The sequence below is a fragment of the Chinchilla lanigera genome, unplaced genomic scaffold, assembly GCF_000276665.1.
Source record: "Chinchilla lanigera isolate Chin_1 unplaced genomic scaffold, ChiLan1.0 scaffold00024, whole genome shotgun sequence".
Lineage (NCBI taxonomy): Eukaryota > Metazoa > Chordata > Mammalia > Rodentia > Chinchillidae > Chinchilla > Chinchilla lanigera.
Window position 1 is genome coordinate 19983685 of NW_004955425.1, and position 27681 is coordinate 20011365.

The 27681-nt window shown below is 37.4% G+C and overlaps 1 protein-coding gene across 4 annotated transcripts in view; it reads right to left on the reverse strand.

Moving 5' to 3' along the window:
* Window positions 1-27681, reverse strand: part of Ctnna3 (catenin (cadherin-associated protein), alpha 3) — a 1502556-nt gene that overhangs the window by 1360040 nt on the left and 114835 nt on the right. The gene's annotated exons all lie outside the window — the stretch shown is intronic.

Consider the following 27681-nt stretch of genomic DNA (forward strand, 5'->3'; position numbering starts at 1 on the left):
GCTTTTCGGCTGGGAATCGCGGTGGTATGAGTCCGGCCCACACTCGGACCCAGGAGCGCTGCAGCTCCCGGAGAACTCGCTGCCTGGGCGCAAGGCCTACAATAGTTTCTTTATTTTAAAAGAAAAAGTAATAACAAAATAACAACAAAGACAACACAAAAACAATAAAAATGATACAGAATTTCAAAACAAGATGATAGGAAATTAACAATGGTTGCTATGCTTTATATTGTTATTTTCAAGGAAGTTGCTCCAAAAAAGGAGCAATAGAAAGTTTCTTTCATCATAGCCAAAAACTGGGTATAACTCAAATGTGATACAATGGGTGAAACAAGCTGTGATGTATCCGTGCAGTGTATCCATGTATTTGACAACTGCTTTACCATAAAAATGTACAAACTGCTGATATACAACTAGATGAATCCTAAATGCACTGGGTTAATGCACCTCACACAGCTGGGTATCATTTGATTCAATTCACTTGACACTTTAGAAATGGCCACACCACAAGGACAGCAAAGTATGATTGCCGAGGGTCGGGGAGAAGGGTTCACCACAAGGGCTACAGGAGAACTGGGAGAGGGGCAGTGATCTCTACTTTTCTTAAGGTGGTAGATATACAACCATATCTATTTTCAAAGCACATAGAGCTGAACACTATAAAGAGTTAAAATTTTCTGCATGTCAATTATACCTCAAAAACCAGACTTCAAAAAGTTCTTAAAAATAAGTAAATGAAGACTTGAAAAACAATTCCTAGCTATAACTTCCTCCCTCAAATTTTAGAGCATAGCTGGAGAGAAGGTAGGAAAGTTGGCAGGCTGAAAATACAGTAAGAATATATCCCTGTAGTATTTTAGTGAATATGAATAATTTTAAATAAGAAAATAGGAAGAGATGTATATAATTTTTAAGATTTCCATTGAATACAACAAAAAACTTTAATGTCCAATACTAGAAATAGCAACTTATCTAAAATCCTTACTCTCAGACACTTTAACAATTTCTTATCCATGCTTATGAGTTATTGAATAGGAAGGTTCAACAAATACAAATGAAGGCAATGGATAGAGGGAATATAGCTTGTACTGGGATTTTAAAGATTAAGAAAAACTTTGAATTTTATCTGACTAGAAGTGAAAAATCACTGTAGATTTTTTAGCAAGAGAAAAACATGACAAAAAAATTAAGTGTTGGGGGGCTGGGGATTTAGCTCAGTGGCAAAGCGCCTGCCTGGCAAGCGCAAGGTCGTGAGTTCGGTTCCCGGTACCAGAGAAAAAACAAAAACAAAAAAAAAAAAAAAAAAAAAAAATTAAGTGTTGGGTAAATTAGTGGCTCCCTACAGCAGCCATGTAGGGATAGAGTTGAAAAAAATCCTGGAGCAAAATATAAAAAAGAGAAGATAGCTGCAGAGATGAAGAGGGCCCAGGCTAGGGCGGTTTCCATAGACTGTACTCATTACATCTAAAAGTTGTATCTTGGCCATGTTTTACTAACTACCCATGAATGATATCACATTTGTACATGAATTCCATTTGAAATTGAGATTTAAGTGGGAACTTAACCCATCAAATTAAAATTCTCTGGTGCCTGTGTTGAGCAGTGTAACAGCAAGAACATCAGTGCCTGAGTCAGGGAGTCTCATTCCAGAAGTTAGACCTGACACTGATAGAAATTAGTTCCGCTCCCGGTTCTCAATCTTGGCTTTTTACTTTCTACCAGTAGCAGATGTTCATTTCCCCTTGGAACAGGAATGTGTGGCTTCACTGTAGCAGTCAAAGGTTATTACTAACAGCAGACATGGCCAAACCCACACACAACATAAAAAGGTTGCAGCTTTGATCAAATCTACTCAGAAAAGCTTTCTTTCAAATAAAGCAACTAGAGGTCTCTTCCTTAAAAGCCAATGTGATTGCCCAATAGAAAACATCTCTTTGTTGGTTCTCTTTTGTTTCAGTGAGCATAGTAGCTTCCCCTGCAGGAATATCAATGATGCCATATCTTCTGCTGTTTACAGATTCCTGATTAGAATCTTATTATGTAAAAAGCCTGCTAAAAATACCTCAAATTTAAGAGAATTTTCAAAAGCAGTTCATTTGTACAAAATTAAACTGTGAGGTCAAAAGTGCTGATTTTTGTGACAAGGATGCAATTGGATTGGCTAGCAGAGCAGCGCTGCCCAAGCTTAGCAGCTTGTTCCATCTGTGGAAGTGCTTGTGGCCTGGACACAGGGTCCCCTTCAGCCAAGCTCTCTAGAGAAGTTGAACTTTGCCTCCATATTCAACGTCTCACTTAGTTGTCATCTCACAGTTCACACCTGAGAATTTCTATCTGCATTCTGATCTTTACCTTCTTCCTTTACCATTATGGTTTCATGACCCCCACACACACCTCCCCTAGGCCTCAAAACCAATGAATCTTCTCGGCCCTGACACCACTGCACTTGCTTTATCGTGTATTCCTAACTCCTGCACTTCTGCTTCATGTGTGACCTGTGACTTAACTTTAACATTTAATATGTATAGATACATTCAGTTGCTACTTCACTTCCTTACTTTGATAAGTCCCCAAATTTAGCTTCTACAAACCTGTTTTCTCACTTGTATTAAAGGAAAAGTAATAATAATATTATCAAATTGGTTAAAGGATTAAATGAAATAAGAGATAAAGTGATCAGCATTCCCTGAGATAAAGTGCTAATTAGTTGCTAGCTGTGCCCGAGCATATCTATACTTGGAAACAGAGTTTTCCAGAGCTGTCATCCATGCATCAACTGTGTAACGAGTATTTCCCACCATGAGGGGAAATTCCCTTTTTTACGCATGAAGACTTGTTAAGTCTCCTCCTTCCCTTCCCTTTCTAAATGTTAAGAAATTTCCCTTTCCATTGAGCCATGTCTTTCCAACCTTTTCATCATTTTTACTACTTTCTTTCACCTAAGCCATCCAATCTTACTTTAGTTGCAGAAAAAATACTTGCGTTAATTTCCAATAATATTGATACAAAAAAGCACTTACCAAAACCCATCCTCCCAAATGCTTATCTTGAGTTCCCAGTCATGATGTGGCCCCTACCATGTGCTCAGGCATATCACTCTGGCCAAAGCTTCAGAGAAACCAAGATGTTACTGACATCTAACTAAGCTCAGAAAAGTTCCTTCTGCACCTGAAGGCAGAAGAAAGCAGCAGCAGAAGTGTCAGTTTTCTGTACATAGTTTCTATTTAGCAGTCAGATAAAACTGACCATCCTAAGCACGACTGCTGTGCTTTGACAGTGGCATCCCCCTTGGCAAGCAGGTACCTAATCATTCTGTGCACTGGCTAAGCTCTTGCAGAGAAGCTGGTCACTGAACCAAATTCCATGGTATGTTTGCGTCTTCTCTTGCCTTCTGGCCAAGACATTCCAATCAAGTAATCACTGTAACTTAAAGGTAGTTCCCTCCACCTTAGGTGGTGAGGATGGAAGGAGTATGAAACCATCCAGGACAACCAAGAACTGCTTTCAGGGACAGTGGCTCATCTGTACTTATAATCAAAAATAAGCTACTTCATACCCTGAATATTTCCCCATATTTTCCAGTGGCAGAAAAGAGGGTTACACTGAAGAGTTTAATTTGCAGTGCAGATCCCTAGAAACACAGCTACAGCCAGGGTAACAAACTATACACAAAAGCTAGAGTCCAGCAGGCAATTTCATTCCTGCAAAGGAGACAGGGCCCTGTGTTCCATGGCAGCCTGTTGCTGGCAGTCTCAAACACACGACCCAGACAGTGGAACCCCAAGCCATGTATGAGGAATGTATAGATGAGGAAGCTCTAACCTCAGAGGACAGGCGTGAGGACATCTTTATGAAAACCTAAGCTAGGTGAGAAAGGTGGGGATTCCTGCTCAGAGGCAAAATTTTAAAAGGATCCATGAATGTATGTTGTTAGGGAAGCAGAAAGTGGGAAATCAGGAATATTGATCTCCATTGGGATTTGAGCAACAAAAGATAATGTCAGGTCAGGAAAAGTGCTGGAAGGAGAAAGGGAAAGTAAAGAGGTGAACACAAGAAGTAAAGGGGTAAACGCCTGATGCAGTAACCCCTCTGTACAGGAATGGTGTTCAGAACGCAGGAAGTAAAGGGGTAAACGGCTGAGACAGTAACACCTCTGCACAGGAATGGTGTTCAGAATGTGTAAGGGGAATATTCACTTTTCAAAGGAATGAGGCATTGAAAGAAAAACAAATGCTCTCTGAGAATCAGAAACACAAGTATCAAGTATCAAGTATCTTTTCCTGCAGAGAAAACTCAACACACATGCCTTTAGTATCAAAGAGGCAAGTTTGAGTTAGCCAATTTCTTACTGTCCTCAGTTCATTTCCTCCAGCATGTTTCATTACAAGTACTACACAGACAGTAAACCAACCTACAACTAGGTTAGTAAACCAACCTAGTTGCTCTTTACAGAACAATTATCTATATTCTTGCTGGTGCATCTTTTACAGAATTCTCTGGGAATTACTTTCAGCACCTAAGATTTAACTTTCACTTGTAGTAAACGACCCAAATCAAAATGAAAAACATTTTTATTTAATTACTAGAAATACATTTTATAATGCTCAGTGGTGCTTAGTAATGAATAATTTTCCCCATTCTTCACCCCGAACCCCTCTGCAACCTTCACCCACTGAAACTAATTAGTCATTTTAGTGGAGAAAAATGAACCATTACTTCTCAACCTAATTATCGACTTGTCATTTTGCATTTGAGCATCTATTTACTGGAAGTTTACAAGGCAGGTGATCTTTGCTATCTTTGACCTTTTGGCAGGAACCAAACATTTAAACATGCAAAGAGGCCAAGAAGAATACCTTGGCCCACCTTCCCAGCGGCTTAGATAAGTATGTGAAGAAGTCAATACCATGAAACTAAAGCGCCAAACTGTTTCCAAACTGCTTAGCTCTCACTATTGCACCTAGGACTTAGCTACTTTTCCTGAAGCGAAAACTCAACACACATGCCTTTAGCATAAAGCATCAATCTTTTTTTAATGAACAGACTTCATTTTTCAAATACATTTGATGTATGGGAAAATGAAGCAGGTAGTATAAAGTTTCTATGTATAGCACTCCCCCACAAGGTTGCTCTCATTAACATCTTGCATTAATGTGATACATTTGTTAAAATTAATTATTCAACACTGATGCATTACATCAACTAAAGTTTGTATTAGTTTACAGTGGTTCATTCTTGTGTCACATAGTCCTACAGGTCTTGACAGATGCAAATATGATGTGTCCACAACCACAACCGCACACAGGACAGCTTTGTCACACACTAAAAATCCCCGGAACCCCACATACACATCTCTCAAGCTCTCTCCTGCCAACCACCAAGCTTTGCACTGTCTCTACAGTCTCCCTACAGTTGGAGTAATTCAGCACATATTCCTTCGGAATTGGTTTCCTTCACTAAGCAACAACCATTTTCCATCCAGGTTTCCCCCACATCTCTTCAGGGTTCAGCAGTCCATTTGTTTCTATGGCCAGCCAATAGTTCCTCATGCGGATGGATACACCACAGTTTACCCATTCACCAACTGAAGGATACCTTGGTTCCTTGCAGCTGAACTGTTAGTGATAATGAAATCGCTATAAACGTTTCTGTGGTGGTTTTCCTTTCAACTCCTTTGGATAAACACTAAAGAATTTCAATTCTGGGTTGTATAATAAACTTTGTAAGAAACTTCCAGGTTCTTCAAGGTGGTATCCCATTTAGCATTCCCACCAGCAATGAATAAAAGTTTCTGTTGCTCTGTGTTGTAGTTTGAGGTTTTGCAAGAGGAAAAATATAATACAGAACACATATTTTATAAGAGTATTTATAACAGTTACCCAAAGCATTATATACAAAAAGAGAATGCAGGGAATCCATTCACACACTAAAGACCAAAGAATCCAGCTGAGGGCCTGGATCCTATAGTAATGTCCTGCATGAGTCCAGCTGGAAACCTAGAGTTCATAACAATGCCTCCCACAAGTCCAACTGGAGGTCTACAGCCCATAGCAATGTCTCATGCAGGCCTATTTCACGGATCTGTGCTGGGAAGGCCCACCGATCAGTGGTGGAATCCAGGAAGTCTGTGCCAGTGGGATGAAGGATCTGTGCTAGCAGGTTGAGGGATCTGAACTGGAGCCAGAAAGCGATACTCAAAGTAAGAACCAGAGCTCCCCCGAAAGGTACCACAGCCACCCTCAGCAACAGTGAGGTCCCGAGCTCCTCCAATGATGAGGAAAGCTGGAGTTCCCATCAGGAAAGCCAATGCAGCAAGCTTCTCCAGGAGATGGCAGTGCACCATCTTCCCCTCCAGCGCCAGGAAGCGATGCTCAAAGTGAGGATCAGTGCTCCCCCAAAGTGAACTATGCCTCTTCTCAGCGACAACAAGGTCCCAAGCTCTTCCTCCAACAAAAACAGTCAAGTTCATCAGGAAAGCCAGCATAACAAGGTCCTCCAGCAGAACAGCCTTAGAGAACCAGCAGCTCCCTTACAGCTTCCCAACAGCCTCTAAACTTTTTCCTCTCCAATTCTGCCTTTTACGCTGCCAGCAGCAATCCATAGGTGGGCCTCCCACACCCAGCACCACACTGGTTCAGTTCAGCTGGGTGTTACAAGTTGACCACCAGTTGTCAGTACACCACATTCTGTGTCATCTCATCTTAGACATGGTTAAGACATGGTCTTAGACATTGGAGTATGAGTGTCTGTGTGTGTATGTGTGTGAGTGTGTGTGTGTTCATTAGTGTTTGGCTTTGCTTTAATTTGCAGTTCCTTGATGACATATGAGATTGAACATCCTTTTATATGCTATTTTCTGCCTATATGTGTTCTTTGGTGAGTTTTCTGTTATGATTTTTTGCTAATTTATTAATGGTTTATCATTTGTTTTTGTATTATGTTTTATTTTTTAATTGACATAATATTTGCACATATTTATATGAGTTTGATACATATACATACATTATGTAATGATCAAATCAGGGTAACTAGTGTGTCTACACTATCTATCAATTCTATGTATTAGAAACCTCAGACTTTTCCTACCTATTTTGAAATATAAATTGTAGAATATAGGTACCTCCACCAAAAAGTACCAATCTTGATGCAATTTTATTCATGTGCACTTTTCTACTGGTTATAAATCCTGAAATCCCTAATTTACTTTCTGGCACTTATATCCTAATTCTTATTTTTTTCTAAGGGTTATACTGGTACTGAATCACATATTGTTTCTTAAATTAATGCTACTACACAATTTAGATAGCCAGACAGGAATGTCACAATACTTAAAGAAACTCTAAATTATTTTTTCAAAGAAGGAAAATAAATTATTTCATCAATAGATAAATGAATGCATTGTTTTTCAATCCCTTTAAATATTCAAAATCTAATTCTGGAAAACCATAGTAACAGCAAGATATAAGTGTGAATCTCCCAAAACATACTCAAAAAAATAAAAACAAATAAGACTACATAAAACCTATGCCCCTGGTATAACTAGAAAAGAAAGAAATTAGATTTTCACTTACACATAAATAGAAAATTGATCCAACTCTTAGCACACACCTAGAATTCCTCCCAGTGAGAGCTTATCTAGAGAGCACAAAGAGGGGACAGGAAAACACTTCAGTGAGCACAGAAGGGGATGCCTAGCGGTGAGAGTTGTGATTAACCCAAAACCACACCTAGACAGAGAAATCGCATCTCACTGCAAAGGGAAGGATGACCTGATAGGGCAGGGCTGGAGAGAGGAAGGTACCAATGTGTGTGAGGGTTCTAGGAGGTGATCTTGGGGTGGTTTGAGGGAGAAGTGCATAAAATCAGAGAGAAATGGTGCTGTCTAGAAACTATGCAATGGATATAAGAAAGAACGAGAGAAATATTCAAGACAAAAAAAATGTAAATAAAGAAGTCACAACCTTTTCCCCACAACTTCTGAAGAAAGCCACCAGGAAATAAATTATTAAGTTGTAACTTTCACGGAAAAGCTCTAAGAATCATGTAAACTATCCCAAGCCATCACAGAAATGTAGAAGATTATGTAATCTACAAGTACAAATAATAGTAATATAACAAGAACACATATATAAAAATCAAAATGATTTAGTTGGTAACAATGCCATAAAAATTGTAAAGCAAAATAAAATAGTGTGAGATATCATAAATTGTATCAAGTAGGCTCAAAAGATAATGAAGGTTTCCTAACAAAAAAATGTATAGATAGATATACATAAAACTATGCAATCATTCATTCACTTAGTGATCATTCATTAAAATACTAACAGATCCATGCTTAAAACTGTTCATGGAGCTGAAAGCAGAAACTAGATTACTGAAAAGTGAAAAGTAATCAAATATATACATATATGTCTGATTTTCCTTAGAAATGTTTGATTTCATATTCAGCGGCATCCTTGCCCTTTTATATCATCTAGAACACCATTCACTCAATATCAAGGGAGGCATGATGCTTGCATTCTAATTAGGAAAGTCAAGGAATAAACAACCTAAAAATCAAATATAAAGGATAATCCTATGTAGTGGTAACTGGTACGAAGGTGTAGAGATGGAATTCTGCCACATGGATCAGAGAAGTCCTCTTACAAGAAATGACATTTACACTGAAACCTGAATGATAAAAAGTAATCACCCTGGGAACCTCTGGTAGAAAGATATTCCAAAAAGAGGGAACAGCAAGTGCTAAAGAGAAAACAGCAAACCCATACTGGAAATATCCCAAGTGACTACTAAAATCGGTCCTTTCACTTTTCCCACAATCCCTAATAAATAAAACCACCCCTTTCCGAGTTCACTGATAAATACGGCTGAGCAGTCCTGGTGGGAAACACTGCCAGGCCTCATTGAAGTGAAATTAAAAGGAGTCAGGTAGAAAAGCTGCCATGCAATCTCCTCTCCCCACAATTAAGAATTCAAACACTGTTCAAACATTTCATGTTCATAAAATAAATGAAATGCTAATAATAGATTGCCCTAAGTCTGACTGCATTTTTAAAATCCTGAATCAATAAAAATGCCTGTGCTTCTGAAGAGAGCTTTCCCAGAAAAAGAAGGACCTTTTAGGCCATACTTATTGGGTACCCTATTTTCAAAGGCCTTACCTAGCCCAATCATGAGGAAAAAGCTCACAAAAGGAATATTTTTACAGCATAGCTTTCATATTCAGAATCCAATTTTGCTGGGGATATAGTTCAACGGTTTTCTTAGTTACTTCGTCACTGGGACAAAATACCCGACACCCACAGTTGAAAGGAAGGGTTTATTTCAGCTCGGGCTTTTTAGAGGTTTCTGTCCACAGCAGGGCCAAGGTAGAAAGAGTGTGGCAGTGGGCATGGTGCAGGACAGCTACTTCTGGTAGCCAGGAAGTGCAGGACAGCTGCTTCTGTCCTGGTAGCCAGGAAGCAGAGAGGGGAGACAGAGACAAGAAGGCACCCTTCTAGGTGACACCCCCAGCAATCCACCTCCCCTATGGCCCACTCACCCTACACACACCTGAGAGTTTTGGGGTACATTTTAGATCTAAACCATAGTACTGGTAAAGCGCTTGCCTAGCATGTACAAAGCCCTGGACTTGCTCCCTAGAGAATGTGGGTAGAGGAGAAAGAGAAAGGAAAGCAGGAGAGGGGACAAGGAGGGAAAGAAGGTAGGGGGCAGGAGGGAGAGGGAAGAGGAAGCGAGACAGGAAGGAGGAAGAGGGGAGGGAGAGGAAGAAGAAGAGGGAGGGGAGAGGAGAAGAGAAGAGAAAAGTGTTTGACCTAGCCTAAAAAGCATTTATTTTGCATGTTAAACATATTTGAGAAAGTACATATTAACATTTGTTTTCATTTTATTTTCATGGTCAATTTTGGAAATTTTTTTATATCTTATGTACAAATGCATAGTTTCCTGAGTGGAAACAGAATACCAGGTATTTATAATAAACTACAAAAACACTTAACTCCTCCACTTCTGTCCAAAACCCAATGTGGTCAGCAAGCAGGTTAGCTTTCAGAAACTCAGCTATGTGGAAAAGCAAGCTAGGACTGCTACTGGGGGAGACTGCTTTTAATGAAGTTTGCCTCTGTGGTGGTGCTGACTGTTAATACTGTCACCATAATCAACGTTAACTGGTTAATAAGCTAAAGAAGAAAAAATAAAAGCTGAAAGCAAAGAGAAAGTAAAAATCCTCAGTGGAGCAAGGTCTTCAGAGGACAGAGGGAAACAGGAGCTAGAGCATAGAATTATTCTGGGACTCAAGAAAAAACTTAAATTAAGGAAAATAGACTTCTTGTGACACTGATCTCAAAATAGTTACTGAAAGCCAACTACTCAAACCAGACAAAATATTTCACATAGTCGATCTGTATTACACTGAGATGGAGAAGTGAGTTTTTTATGTTGCTTTATGGCTGAAAAGTCGTTAATCATTAGAGCTGTTTAACTCAGTGCAACATTCTCCTACATGACATCACTGTCACTGCACTATTTTCCCACTGGTTTAATTTCAGAAACATCTTTTGACTCAAATGCCACGTTAAAAAGACACAACATCTCATGACTTCTTTAATATATTTGAACTAACTTCAAAGGCTTCCTGGAAAAGATTTGTAAGGTTCGTTTTATTGTTCTGACCATAATGGCAAAGGACATTATAGAAAATAGCCAGCTTTTAAGAGTACCTTTCTTTGTACAATAAATATGTTCCTGAAAAGTTCTTTAAAAATTGACTTTGTACTGTGGGGGTTAGCTAGATCTAGAAAAACATAATTTGTCATTTACTATTGTGTGTTCTAGAACTAGTTACTTTCTTGCAAGTACGTTACTTTCTTGCAAGAAAGTAGGTTACTTTCTTGCAATTTTCTACAGATTAACCTTTTCCATTTTGTCTGACCTTATTTAGCTACTTCAAAGAGCCAACCTAAGCCATCAAGATGAACCAAGAATTGCCTTGTCTATGAAATATAATATTAACACCTGTTTCACGCACCAACCTGTTGTCAAATTTCATAGGCTAATAAAGTGCCAACCAATTTTATTCCTTCACTGGCTCAGTGCACCAAAAAATTCAGATTTAACAAACAAAAATCAATCATTCCCCCTTAAATTTAACTTCCAACAACTCATGCATTCGTTTTTAATAGAAGTATGTCACATGCAATATTCAGGATATATTTGTACTGAATTATTATTAGAAAATTATTCACTGATCTGAAATTAAAATTTAACTGGACACCCTATATTTTAATCAGGCAACCCTAACAAAAGCGACAGCCCATCTCCCAGTTGGTTGTGGCGTAAAGAAAATATAAAATCAAAGTAAATAATAAAACCTCAAGGGCTAGACCCCTTCCCTCAACACCTGGTCACTGCATGTAAATCCCTGCTGTATTTTTAAAGACCACAGTGTTTATTTATTCAGGGTTGGATTTGGAATTTCATAGGAGATAGAATCTCATGATCATAAACACAAAAGTACAAAAACATAAGTTTCTTTTCAACCATAAATTTATTTTGTTTTACTCCAACCCTTGTTTTGCTCAATGAAAAAATTTAATCTAACCCTTTTCTAGTGCATTCTCTCCAAATCAATGATTTTGGAGTCTCTTTAGATTCATAGCTCAATCGTATTAAGGTTTAAATCCCTCCTTCAGGATTTTCTCCTGATACATCTTCCCTCAGGATGAGTCTAGGGCAGAGGAGGTTCATGCGGCTCCCACCACGGAGCTGCAGGAAGACGGCCCTCTGCACACTCGTCCGGACCTCTCCCTCTGACCTCCCTTCCAGCTTCAGCTTCTCCCATCTGGTCTTCGGTGCTGGACACTCGCTCCAAAGTCAGCTTGTAGTCTGTGATCCTCAGCTACCACTATACCTTATGGTGCTGGGGATCTCTCCACCCGCTTCCCTTTATCTTCTATATATGATCAAGCTCCCAGACCTCTATTCCCAGCTGATTTTCTAACTACCTTGTTCCCAAGGAAAAAATTTTCATTCCCTTAAGCACTAATCTCAGAAATGAAAAGAAATTCTGAGCTGACAACATGGAAGAAATAATTCACTCTTCCTCTAAGACTTCTAGACATTTTTACTTTCAGAGGTCCATTTGGGTCCTAGGATTCACTGGTCACCTCAGATACCTCAAACTTCAAGAAAGCCAGCTCCATTTTGTCTCTCACCCTGGAGAAATAGAGTAGTGTAGACAATAGGAGAACAATGCAAAACCCACATCTGAGTTTTCTCTGACCCCCACCCCACCTCCTCCTCTCCAGATTGCAGGGTGTTTCCTGGAATGGCAAAAAGAGGTGAGTGTGCAGCCTGGCTATGCCTGCCTGCCTCTCCTTGCAAGGTTGGAAGAATTTGCCTTCTATATTTTCTAAACCTAACTTTAAACTTTCTTCCAGTGTAGGTGGCCCAGTGTGGGAGAAAAAAAAAAATTTAAAGAACATGATTAATGTATCAAAGTAAAGCTCTGCCACACACCTTCTGATTCTAGGAAAGTAGTTCTGATTTCATACTACCCTGAAATCTCACTTTACCATACCAATCTCTCGCCTTGGTCATCTCTTTTTTTTTTTTGGACCAGGAATCAAACACAACCTCATGCTTGCCAGGTAGGCACTGTGCCACTGAGTATATCCCCAGCCCTCACCTGGGTAAGCTCTCAGCAGCCACCTATGTCTTCTAGGCCACTGGCGCCTCTCGTAATAACACCGTTCTCATTCCTTCCTCTCTACGTTAAGTAACACCACTGCCTGTGCACTGAGTAGTCGGAGTTCTATTTTAGTGCCTCTTATAAGAAATTGGGAGATGACGGAGGGAGAAAGCTCTATCAAAATGTAACATGATTTCACTCATCAATTAATGGTTGGGGTCACAGACTGTAATAACATTCTCATCACACGATCACTGTAAGAATTAAATAACTTAAAAACCTCCACTGAATAATAGGCACTCCCACGCCCTCAGCGATGGGCGAGCTCTACTACTAAACAATGTCCAGCAGACTCTGTCTCCTAACATTCAGTCTCTGTCACATGCACTAGAAGTTTCTCTATTGTTGTGTGTATAAGAATCACTCACTTTTTTCTTCTCTAAACTGAAATGTTGCATGGTATGTTTCTTACATCAGAGTACCCTAGTAAAAGTATTTACATAACACAGGAAGAGAGTTTCTTCTTTCCATAAACTGACTGTCTTTACAGTTCTGCCATTTTTTTACAATCCCTTCTAGTAGAAAATTGTTTCCATACATAAAGAACACAGCGTTTACCTTGCTGTGTGACGGGCTCGTATGTAACTTTTTATTTTCAGCAGACTAGCCTCACACTTGTGGGGATTTTATTTGTGAATATATAGCTATGCTCGGGTCTAAGGAGATAGGTTTAAAAATAATAAAGTGCTTTCTTACTTTATTAAAGCCAAGTTCTAAGTTATTTTTCTAATTTAACAGACTATCTCATTTTTAATGTATTTGCCTTCTTTAAAAAATCCAAACCTCTCAAATTATTACAGAGTAATCTTGAATTTCATTTTCAACAGAAGTTCTCACTCTATTGTTTACTTCAGCTCTGGCCCAAGAGAACTTTTGTAAGAGCTAATTTTAGGCTATGATTAAGGGAAATATTCATATAGATGATGACACAAAATGAATTATGATTTTGAAACTATGGTTCTCCTTTATGAAGAAAAATTCTAATTGCTTATAAAGTGATATAATGAAATGAATCCTCAGCAATGTCATAATTTCATCAGTTTTGGAATAAGCTCAAAATGAGATATAGCAAATAAAAATGCTGATCATATTTTTCATTAACAATCATAAGCTATAGAGTATTTCTGCTGTCTATAATTCCTCTGAGTGCCCTTATTATTTTCAGAGAAGTCAAATGCTATATGCACTTCATTTTCTTATGCTATATTGCTATATTAACCACTTTTATTTCAAAAATAATAGCTGTGTCATCTATTCTAAAAATACAATTACCCACGTTCTTCAGTGTCATCAATAATTTTTCAGTCTACTCTTAGAGCTTGATATATGTTTTTACATACAAGATAAACATACAGTTTCATTGCAGTGAGTAAAGGGCAAGGTAAAATTTCCCATCCAATTTGTTTTTAACAAATGCATATTACTGCTTACAAAAAATTCCCTTCGTTCACGTGGTATCTTACTCCTGGACTTGATGCTCTGGCCCAGTTTAAGAAATAATGCCTTTATCCTGAGGTATGAACCTTCAATTTGGCCTCAAAAGCTGAAAAAGAAACTCCAATACTGTATTTACCAAATTATTTCCCACATTTAATTTCTCTAAGTCCCTAAACAATCATCATCAAATTGTTACAAGTATTATAACTATTCTCCATGACTCTTCCATTAAAGTTGAGAGAAATGACCAAAATTAAAATACCTTGAATTTTACAAATATGAATTGAGACATATAAATTATGTTTTCATAAATGTGTGGTTATCAACAACACGTATGGTAGACCATTTCATTCTGCACCACTGAAATCCCAACAAAAGATTTAGTAACTTCCAATGTTTGGGTGGAGAATTTAGCACAACAGAAATAAACATTAATAACTAAATTAGAGGGAGAAGGGGCTGGGGATTTAGCTCAGTGGTACAGCACCTGCCTGACAAGCACAACGTCATGAGTTCAATTCCCGGTACCAGAAAAAAAACAAAAAACAAAAACAAAAACAAATAAATTAGAGGGAGAAAATACAGCAGCTCTCCCTTATTCAGCATGTGAAGAAGGATACATTCCAAAACTCCTGAGAGTACAGATACAACCAAACTCTATAATCTAGTGCCTTCTTCATCTTAACTAAGCTCTTAGGCATGGTGGCCATAACTTTCACAGTGTGAGGCTCAACAATGACACTAACACAAATTTCTTTTTCCAACTTCACAATTTCACAGCAGATTTATTCTTACTGCAGACCTTAAAAAGCTCAGCTTTACGATTTCTTTTTTCTTTTCTTAACTAAGGAACCTCCATCTTTTCACTTGAAAGAAGCACTTTCAAACCCTTTAGCATACTCAGAATGCCAACATTTCTACTCTCCTGTATTGAGGCCATTACTGAGTAAGATAAGGGTTAAGCACAAGCGCTGGGATGCTGCCACAATCAACCTGATAATCCAGACAGCTACGAAGTGATTAACAGGCTGGTAGAGTATACAGCGTGGATATGCTGGACAAAGGAATGATTCACATCCTGGGCAGAACAAAGCAGGACAGTGCAAGATTTCATCGTGCTATTCATAATGTCATGCAATTTAAAACCTATGAATTATTTATTTATGGAATCTTCCATTTAATATTTCCAGCCAGCAGATGACCATGGGTAACTAAAGCCTTAAAAGTGAAACCTCAGATACAGGGGACTACTATATTACAATTTTTTCATTCAGCAAACAGTAAGGTTAAAACAAAATATTAACTAAAACTTCAGATCATTAAAAAAAAAACCCTGGAAATAATCTAAATAGTTTTATCCCATAATGGAAATACTTCCTGTCCACAATCAGCACCACACACTTGGAGAATCAGCCACAGGTCAGCTCTTGCTGTATGGAGGCAGCCGCAGATCATTACCTACTTAATTGTGTGTATCCCTAATAGGCTGATACCACTCTTTCGGAACACAGGTTTTATAATGGAGTAGATGATAAATACTGATCTAGCATGCTAACAGATGCTGTAATAATATGAGCAGCATTTATGCAGAGAATATTGGCATGCATGTATTAACACTTTAGAACAGGCAGAAAAAAATGATTTAAAACTTAGGATCATAAAAATACAATTAAAAAAGAAGAATGTAAGTTATATTACTGGTTAATATTGTGGCATCTTACCAAAATCCTATGCAGGATACTAAAAATGTAAGATAAATATAGAGTATCTGGTCAATGAATACATGTGTCAGTTGACCATAGAAAAAGAAAGGCTATTTGCATACAAAAATTCTAAGTTATCTGACCTGAAATGTACTACTGAAACAAAATGAACAGTAAAACAGCAATGCTGCTCCATCTTCTGGTGTCATTCCCCTCACCTAGAGGGACTTCAGCACAAGCAATTCCTCTGTTCTCATATTTGGAGCACAAAATACAATATAAAAGCTGATTAGTTTCTCCAAACTTGAAACTGTCAAAATATATTTTAAAGAACAAAATCTAAATGTGACTTAAAAAAATACAGGGACAACTTGAACTTCTCATTACATATTAAATTAGTCTTCAGGCAGTCGTCCTTTAACAAAGAGCTTACCATCTACAGAAGGCTGTATAATTGGTGTGTGCATGCTTTAAGATCTGCTGTCAGAGCTGTTGGCCTCATCCGCATCCTGTAACACTTCCTTTGAATTTTAGCCAGTAGCACTCAAGCCACTCTCCTGGCACTACCATCAACACTGAAAGCTATAGCAATAGCAGTAATATTTTCACCTGACAAGGACACTGTAACAGTCATTATGATGTTTCCCGATTATGAATGCAGATAGAGATTCACAGCCTGGGTACACAAATTTAACATGACTATGTTTGATATTCTAATTTTTATCAGTTGTTTAGCAAATATGTCACTAAGCTTGATTTTCTGGAACAAATGCTGCTGAGTCAATACCAGATGGTCCCATGATCACTTTGGCTAAGTCTCAGTGGATGCTCCAAGGCTAAAGCACTGCATTCTTATTCTTCTTCACATCCCTAAACCTTAGACTCGGCTGTTCTCACATTCCATCTATTCTCTTTGCTTATGGTGAAGTGACACACAAAGGACAATTTCTACAACTGCCAAAATACAATGTGATCCACAGAAATGCATTATGTGCACAAACCTGTTTTTCATATGAAAAAGAAGTTGTAAAATAAACTATAATTGAAAGATGAAAAACTGAAAAACTTTTAGAGGGCTCAAAAATGACTCAAATAAATGAAATGAGAAATGAAAGAGACAATAGAACTGATACCACAGAAATACACAGGGTCATAAGAAACTACTATGGGCAGTTAACGCCAATAAACTGGATAATCTAGAAGTGGATAAATTCTTAGATAAATGCAACTATCAAGATTCAACATGAAAAAATAGAAAATCTGAGCAGACCAATAATAAGTAATCAAGTTGGATCAGTAATAATAAGTCTTCCATCCAAGAAAAGCATAGGACCTGGATTCTAAAACATTTGATGGTTTCACTGAATTCTATAAAAACATCTAAAGAAGTTATACAAATGTGAAGCAGAGAGACTTACTTCCAAACATATTTTACCAGGCCAGTGTTATGCTGATACCAAATCCAGAAAAGAACACTGCAAGAAAAGAGAACTACAGACCAACACCCTTGATAACGATAGATGCAAAACTCCTCAACAAAACACTAGCAAAATGAATTCAACAGCACATCACATTTAGTCACCATGATCAGAAGGGATTCATTCCTGGGATGATACGATGGCTCAACATATACAAATCAAAAATGTGAAACACTGCACTGACAGAATAAGAAACAAAAATCATTAACATCTTAATAGATGTGGGAAAAGTATCTTACAAAATTCCACATGCTTTCATGACAACAAAAAGCTTCTCAACAAATTAGATATAAAAGGAATATATTCCAACATGATAGAGGCTGGATATCACAGGCTCACAATTAACATTTTTCTCAGTGATAAAAAGCTGAAAGATTTTCCTTTAAGATGAGGGAGATTCTTGTCACTATCAGGGAAAAAAATTAAACTCGTAAAGGAAGAAATTAAATTGCATCTCTTAAGAGATTACATGATTTTATATTTAGAAAATCACAAAGGTAAATTCAGGTTACCAAAAGCAAATATTAGAACTAATAAATGAATTCAGTAAAGTTGCAGGACACAAAGTTAACATGTACAATTAGGAACATTACTATATACCATCCATGAACTATCTGAAATAGAATCAGGAAAACAATGTTATTTATAATAATTAAGAAAAATAAAATACTTAGGAATGAACATAATTGAGAATGTTGAGAGATCTGTACCCTGAAAACTATAAATTGGTGATGAAAGAAATTGAAGAAGACACAAATAAGTGAATAGGTAGCTATGGTCACGTGTCAGAAGACAATATTGTCAAATGTTCATACCACCCAAAGCAATAAAATCCCTAATCAAATGGAAAATTACCAAAATTCCAGTGGCATTTTTCACAGAAATAAAAGAAAATAATTCTAAACTACATATGGATCCACAAAAGAACCCAAACAGTTAAGCAATCCTGAGCAAGAACAAAGCTGTAGGCATCACATTTCCTGATTTCAAATTATATTACAAACCTAGCAATCAAAACAGACAATCCACTTCCTGATTTCAAATTAAAGTACAAAGCTCCAGGAATGGAAACAGGATGATACTGGCATAAAAACAGACACATGGACCAATGGGACATAATAGCAAGCCCAGAAATAGACACACACATACTTTTATGTATGTATATGTATAGTCAACTAAGCTTTGACAGATGTGCCAAGAGTCCACAAAGAGGAAAAAATAGTATCTTCAATAAATGAGGTTGAGAAAAGTGTATATCTAATGTAAAACTATAAAATTTTATATTTATCTTACACCATATACAAAAACCAACTGAAATGTATTAAAGGTTTAAACATAAGAACAAAAACAATGAGATTCCTACATGAAAACCTAGGAGAAATATTCCACAACGCTGCCGTCGGTAATCATTTCAGGGGGTATGACACCAGAAGTGCAGGCAGAACAAGTAAAGATAAATTATGTGAGACTACACCAAACAAAAAAATTTCAGCACAGCAAAGAAAAACAACCAAAAAATAAAGACAAACCATGGGATGAGAGAAAATATTTGCATACCACAGATCTTATGAGAGGTTAATATCCAAAATATATTCTTAAAATTCATATAAGTAAATAGTAGAACAACAAATAACCTAGTTTAAAAATAGACAAAGGGGACCAGGGATATAGCAGCACAGCACCTGCCTGGCAAGCACAAGGTCCTGAGTTCAATTCCCAGTACAAAAAAAAAATAGACACAGGGCCTGGATAAATATTTTTCAAGGAATATATACAAATGACCAGCAGACATATGAAAGGGTAATCAGTATCAGTCATCACCAGGTCCATGTAAATCAAAGACAATGAAATATCATATCACAATTGTTGAGACAGCTATTACCAAAACATTCAAAAAGTAACAAGTGTGGGCAAGGATGAACAGAAGAAGGAATAATTAATTATACATTGTTGGTGGGAATGTAAATCAGTACAGCTATGATGAAAACCAATATGGAATTTCCTGAGAAACCTAAGGCTACCAGACCATAGTGCAATTCCTGTTCTAGGTATATATCCAAACGAAATAAGGTCAGTATCTTTTTTTTTTTTTTTTTTTTTTTTTGTTTTTTTTCCGGTACCGGGAATCGAACTCAGGACCTTGCGCTTGCCAGGCAGGTGCTGTGCCACTGAGATAAATTCCCAGCCCCAATATCTTTAATATGTATATTTATTCCCAAGACATGGAAACAGATGAGTGGATAAAGAAAATAGGGTACCATGTATGTGTATAATATGCCTAATAAAATGTCATTCAGCCTTCTAAAAAAGAAAATCTCACCATGTATGATAGCACTCATGAAGCAGGAGGACATGAAGCAAGCCCGACATATGGTGACAAATACTCCATAATTTCACTTACAGACAAAATCTAAAAATGTATAACTGATAGAGGCTGTAGCTGCCAAGATGCGGGTAAGGGAAACAAGGTGTTGGTCGAAAGCAACAAATTTTCAGTTATAAAATGAATAGATTCTGGGGATTAAATGGACACATGGTAACTATAGTTAACAACTCTGTATACCTGAAATTTGCTAAGACAGCTCTTACACACTCCCACCACACACACACAAAAAAAGAAACAGGTCCAGGGATCTAGCTCAGCGGCACAAGCACCTGCCTGGCAAGTGCAAGGTCCTGAGCTGCATTCCTGGTACCTAGAATAAAATAACTGTGTGAGTGGGTGGATGTATTAATTAGACTTGTTTTCATAATCATTTTACAATGTATATGTATATTAAAACATCACATTGTGTACTTCAAATATATACAATTTTATTTGTTAGTTATACAGTACTTCAATAGAGCTGAAAAATTTTCTAAACCATAAAATTTGTGACAAAGGATATCACAGTAAAGACCGTGTTTAAGGTTTGGATTTGGTTTTCTCTCCCAAGGGCCCACATGTTGAAGGCGTGGTCTTCCCTGCGGTGCTTTTAAGAGGCAGGGCCTAGTGCAAGGTCTTAAGGTCATGGGGGACTTTCCTGGGAAATCTACAGAGCAGATTAGAAAAAATATTTTCAGTTTCTTTTAGGACTTTACTTCTCAATCCCAATTTTTATCAAGGCTCTTATGGACTTAGGTAGATCAATATAAGACATGTGCAATAAGCATCACACTGATACAGATGCTGAAGTTGTTTACCACCTCAGAAACGCCTATTAGCGCTGTAAATTTTAAAACAACCCATAATAAAGTATTAACTATTTCAATAAACATTCCCCACTATAAAGCAGCTATAAGCTGCCCGCAAGGCAAACTATCCTACAGCAAACAACCTTGTAAAAATTAATAAATCTTTTCTGGCACATGAAAAACAGCTAGTATTCAACAGTTTCCTGTGTAAGTGCACCAATAAACTGAACTACAGAGACAACCGACAGGAACAGAATAGCAAACCTCAAGACTTAAAATATGTCCCTATAATGTTTTACTTTAGTAATTTAATAGAAGACATCTACTTGTCATGATCATTAACTATCCAAAGTGGAAATCAAATTTTAGAAGGAGAGCAAATGTGTAATAATACATCATTTTGATTGTTCATTTTTAAATAAAGGGCTAGGTTCTTACATAAAAATCCCTAAGGTTTTTTTCTTCAGACTTTGACTATAGGGGGAAAAAAATCACCCTATAAAGATCTGCAGTTTATGAAGTAGTGAAAATGGTTGGATGCCTAGTGCAATAAATTGGAAATCAGGAAATGTGAATATTAATTCAAGATCTACTGTTATCTCAGAATAACCTTGAATTATGTATCTAACTTCTTCTTTATCAGAAAACTGGAAAAATAAATATATCACCATCTGTGTTTTTTTCCTCGACAATAAACAACAGTATAGAATCAAAAAAGGTAGAATCGTATTTGTGGTGAATAAAATAAAACATGTCTGGGTTGGTTTGAACTTTGGTGTGGCACAGTGCTTCATAATTCAACATTTTTAATATCTGTGCAATGAATGCTTAAATTATGCCTAAAACACTTCAAGATCATCAGAAATGGATTTGTAAATGGCATAAATAATCATTTTACTTGACTGGGTAAATAAGAAATAGAATATCATCTAAGACATGAATATTTTAATGTGGCAGTCTTTGGTTCACTTGTTCTGAAGAGGAATAATTCAATCAGAATCCTTTCAAGAGAGCTAGATTAATCACAGAACGAGGAAGGGAAGGATCCTCTCCCAAATGAGTAATTACCATAATTCGCCTCACAAAGGCCACTGTTGTGAATCTATTTCTTATAGAACCATTGTTCTAGAAGCTTAGCATCTCCCCCAGCACCTTTTCAGCCCAGGTCCCGATTACAGTCTTCGTTAGACTATAACTAAACAACTTGAGAGGTACATATTTCTTCTTTTTAAAGGTTTTAAGTAAAATAAATTTACAACTTCCATTTTAATGTTAACCCCAATGGCAAATCGGTTCTATTTTATATTAAAGATCGTATTAGTCATGTTTCTCATCACTGAGACAAAATACTGCCAACACATACAAGTATAAAGGAAGAGAGATTTAATTTGGCTCATGGTTTAGGGGGATTCAATTCATAGTCACCCAGTTATGAGACAGACAGCACATGGTGGGAGGACACAGCAGAGAAAGCTGCTCAACCATGGCAGCCAGGAAGCAGAGAGAAAAAGGAAAAGCCAGGGACAAGAACACACCCTTCCAGGCCACAGCTCCAGTGGCCCAGCTCCAGCCAGACCCAGCCTTCTAACACCACACTCGCCTATGAACCATCCGTGGATTAACACTCTGGTAATTACAGCACCGCCATGATCCAATCACCTTTTAAAAGACCCCCCTCTGAACACATGGGTCTTTTGGGGGACATTCAAGTCTAACCTATAACACAGACGAACAATGCTCAGGCAAGATCATTGCAAATTTCCATGTCATGTGTGACATTTTTCTTGCTATCAATGTTTACACATTGAAGATTATTACTGATTTATCAGTTTCTTCTTCTCTACATGCTATAGGACACCAACAAGCAACCTAGCACTATGCATCTTGTTTCATTAATCATTATTTTCACAGGAGCCCTCACTGTGGTCTCATGTCCCCAGAACTATGTTGTTATTTTTGCTGAGACTGTGTCTTCTTTTTCTGCATAGGAGTATGGAGGATTGCAGCCTGCACCCCCAGGCTCAGTTATCAGAGCTCTTGAGTTCCAGAGGAAGCCCAGGATTAATTCGTGTGTGTGTGTGGTCAGTCACTCATACATCTGGGATTTTCCTTTTCCTTTTTAAATTTTAAGATATTTAACTGACAAAGATTGACTATATTTAAGTTATATTATCTGATAATTTGAGGTATATATGCATATACTATATTTATTGCTACAAATTAATTATACCCATCACCACACACGTACATTAGATCCCCAGACAATACTCATAACTAACAGTTGCCCCTGTGACCAACCTCTCCTAATTTCTCCATCCCCAGCTCCTGCACACTTCAGTTCTGCTCTCTGAGCCTGTGAATTTGATGTTTTTAAATTCCACTATAAATCAGATCGTGTCATATTCATGTTTCTCTGTCTAACTTATTTCACTTAGCATGACATCCTCTGGTTCATTGATATACACAAGTAGAAGGATTTCCTTTATTTTCAAGGCTGAACAATATTCATATAGATACTATATTTTGTCATTTTAAATTCTTATCAGCACGTGTGTGCAGCACATAATGATCACATCCATAGCGGGGAGTTGGTTCATGTATGTAACAGATTTTAATTCTTTTTTCATCCATCTCCCTCTCTCCCTCCCCTTTTTAATCCCCTTCCCTTTTGCACAAAAGATCATCTCCCTATTTCATATTATCTTTTACTTCACTCTTTATTTATACTTTGGGTTTATCACAGAAAAGAAATCACAGAATATTTAAGTATGTGTCTGACTTATTTCACTTAATATTACAGTCTCAAGGTACATCCATTTTCCTACAAATACCTCAAATTTATCCTTCTTTAAGACAGAGTAGTATTCCTAGTCTACAAAGTATTACATACTTGTCTGGTCTCAGAGTTATCCAAAGGGCGTAACTCACCCAGTTTAGTAAATGAAAAAGTAAATAAATAAAAACAGTGTTCACTCCTGAACACCATCACTAAAGACAGGATCATACTGTGGTGAACAATGCCACCCATAAGCACAAAAGAAGTTTGAACGCACAGCACATAGGTACGCCATGAGTTGGATTTGGCCGGGTCACTGGGTCTCAGACCATTTCCCCGTGTCCTGCCACAGCACGAGAACCTGGACCTTGTCCATTTGTCCAGCGAGAGACTTCACAGCAGAAATACACTGGAGCCAAATGTCACAGCTCCCGTCTCAAGAGACGCCTTGTGTGTAACACACATCACCCTCCACTGGACTCCATGTGAGCAACGGTGCTGTGCCTCACTGTATGTGTAGTACAAGAGCGTATGAACAGAAATTTTGAAATCAGAAATCATTTAGGAAAAAGGCATATGAAAACATAGCATTAGGGTAGTTATTAATACTAAAAACATAGTGAGTACTTGTTAAGCCCTTTTTTGGCTTTACAGGACTCACTTTATATACTGTTTTCTCAAAACAGGTTTTAAGTTAGGTGTTATTTTATTTTAAAAGAAGAAACGTGGATGTCAAGGCAACACAAATAGTCTAGGGAAGTTTGGATAACCACACAGCCCACACTGGATCTGCTGTCCTACAGGGGTTCTCAATGGCTGTGTGACCAATCTGACGCTGAACTGTCTGACACTGAGAAAAGCCGAGGGTAACAAAGAGTAGTTTACTCATTGACTAAAGGTCATAGGATGAGGTGTCCTGAGAGAGGCGAGACTTCAGCCTGACATTCAAGCATGATCAGCGGTTAAATAAGCAAATAGAAAGACACATTCTAAACAAAAAGGGTGTGTGAGCCTGTGCAAAGACCACAAGACAAGAAGAGCACACCATGATGAGAGACAGAATAGGGAATGTGTGATGTGTTCCCACACTGGTGTGCACCTTTCATGTATTTCCACAACGTGTAAATGTGCTCTAATCTCTATAATGTTCCACTCAATAATGTTGACTTCAGTTTATTCCAAAAGGCTCTCAAAGCCTCTGGAAATGAGATGTGTTTTATAATGTTACTGTAACTTTTGAGGGTAGAAGGAAGAATTAAATTAGAACCTAAATTATGAAACCTTATTTTATAAAACCAAAGCCCCAGGAAAATCTCTTGATTTATAACTTTCCAGATTAATACCTAAGCTGGGATCTATGTAATAACTGAAGTTTGCTATTCCCAGTCCTATGGAGCACTAGCCAGGAGGATAAAAACCAGGCAGTTCAAGTAGATAAACTCCAAGATTGTGTTTCCAGATAGTTGGAAATGAAAAACTACCCAGATTTTCAGCTCAAACCTTCCCTTCAGGTAAGCGCATCTCAGTGTACTCACCATCTTACCCAGCACAGCCTCCTCTCTTACCTTTTCAACCAAAACTATTTTTATCATTAACTTTTTGAAAGTAAGAAAATATAGAGATGTACATTCCCTCACCCAAACAACAGCTAAAATACAAGCACTTAATCTTTTTAAAAAATAACTGAATTCATACTTAAGAGAGAAAGTACAAGCTGGAATAATTGTACTGCTAATGTCTAATGGGTCATTGAAAGGAAGTTAACGCTTAAATTTTTTGAGCAATTTTGCATGCTTATGTCTGGTAATCTGAACACTAATCTGAACACAACAATATGCAATATAACAACCATTGGTGAATTCCTAGCATTTTGTCTAGTGAAATTCTGTATAATTTCCAATTTTTTTATTATTCTCTATTCTCTTTAATGGTTTGATCAGTCTTGCATTCTTACATCTGATGATCTGGGCAACTTTGTTGGGAATAATAGTGTGTGATATAACAGTTACTGTTAATTCCTATCATTCTGCTTTGAAACTCTGCATCATTTTTATTGTTTTTGCTTTGTTTTGTTTTTATCTATGTTGTTACTTTATTACTGTTTTTAATTCTCTATAAAATTAAAAAAATACAGAAAAAGAGAGAAAATGCAATAACTTTTCAAAAAAAAGAAGTAAAAAAAACGGAAGTAATCCAAGGTGCTGAAAGAAAAGCACCTTGATGTTTAAAATATCTTGAAAAGAAAGGTTTATGCCTATATTGCTTGATCAATTTCTCATGCCTAACTTTTGCAATATGAGCAACTACTTTGAAGATAACAATATGCAATGTACTAACCATTGTTACTCTCCTACAATCTTGTTTTGAAATTTCATACCATTGTCTTTATTGTTTATTTTTCTTTTCTTTAAAATAAAAATATAAAATAAAACATTATCATAAAATATCATAGAAAAAGACAGAAATAAAATCTAATAAGTGAGTCCAACAAAGTGCTGATAACTGACTCACTGACCTTCATAACCCAGAGCTAAGCTAATGGTGACATTTCCTGTTTGTCTAAAGATGTGCATAGAGGAATGAGACGTGCTAGGAAAATCCTGAGTGAGACATACAGCAAGAGGCAATTTGGCATACAGGAAGCTAAGGCCTAATGCCTGTCTGAATCTTAGAAGTGAAGCGAAACACATTGATTTTAACTGCCTATAATCCAAGGCAAAAATTTTTGGTATGCGTCTTTGTTCCTAGCAGCACCACCAGTAGTATTTATGAAGCATTTCCCACAGGTCAGATACTGTGAAACAGGGAAGAAAATAACACTGAAAATGGGTACAGACAAGACCTCGTCTTCATGCAGCTTACATTTTATGAAAACAAACAATGATAAATATGGTTGGACCAGGAACAAACGAGGATTAATTCTCTGATACAAAAAATCCTAGTGTCTAACAAGGAAGATTTCTTGCTAAATTAACAACTTTATAGAGACTCCTTTTCCAGTAGGAGAAAAAACAGTTTCTTGAGGATGCTTAATAGTTTTGAAGATTTAAAGGAAAAGAAAGAGATAAAAGACAAATCCCACTGTGTATATATGACACTCTGGGTTTGAAGTCAAAATGCTTTCGGTCTTAAAACCCAGTTTCATGCGTTATTACAGGAGTTGCTTAACTCTCTTAATAGTGTTCTCTTCTGTAAAGGAATGTCAATAACAACAACGTAACCAGGGGCTGGGGATTTAGCTCAGCGGCAAAAGTGCTTGCCTGGCAAGCGCAAGGTCGTGAGTTCGGTTCCTGATACCGGAGAAAAACCAAAAACCCAAAAAAAAAAAAAAACAATGTAACTGTATTACTAGAAATATTTAGCAGTTTAATTCATGAAAGGTTTAGTCACACCATGCAACAGAGAGTCACCACCGAATAAAGAGCATATGATTTATGTATTCAAATGCAGACACCGCCCTTGCTCACCTTTGCCTCAGGCACATGATTTACCCATCCGGCTCCAATGCCATGTGCCCAGCACCCGCCTCCACCCTGAAACATTCACCTTTTCCAAGCACACCATTAGCTAATGCAAGAATCTCATCACTGAAAAGGCGCTAATGAGAAAGGGTAAGAAAAGAGGACAGTGACTACTGCCTGCCAAGTCAAACATCTTTGCTGGTAAAAATGTGATATTGGAAACAACACTGCTAAAAATTGCACAGGCCAGAGCAGTGACTCGTCGCATAAATTTTAAGTGTCGACATCTGGGACTACCACAGTAGTTCCCAGTAACCATGACGACCTCTATTATGTATCTAATACCTAGGCCGGCACTAATTTAAAAAATAAATAAAATTTAAATGCATAGTGAGTTCTTGTCACATAAAATATATGTAGAGATGATTCATTTGTCCTGAAACATTCTATAAAAGAAAAGTAACTCCGAGGAAAAGAGGGTCAAGAGAAAGATGAAATGTCCATATAAGATCTGTGATAGAGTGAGAACTAGAATTCAGTTTCTTCTTGGGCCAATATTTCTAAGCCATATCAGGTTGACTTAATGAAGCTTACTTAAATATAGAAAGTGCTGTTTTGAAAACTCTCGTCCAAAAGATCTAAAACTTGTGGATTAGGCAAGGGCAAGAATGTCACACTAACAGGCAGGAAGGACTCTGAGGTGAAGGATTCGGTACCTGACCACGCAAGTCGGCTATTTAGTCATTTTTCTAGATGTCATCTGTCACTGAGCACAGCCGCATCTCACACGGCCTCATTTCAACGTCTAACTGGCTTTTCCCATCAGAATAAACACTCAACCAAAGTAAAAGCTTGACAACCCTGACCCCTAGTGGCTGCAAAAATACTGGAAACGTTCTACTTAAGG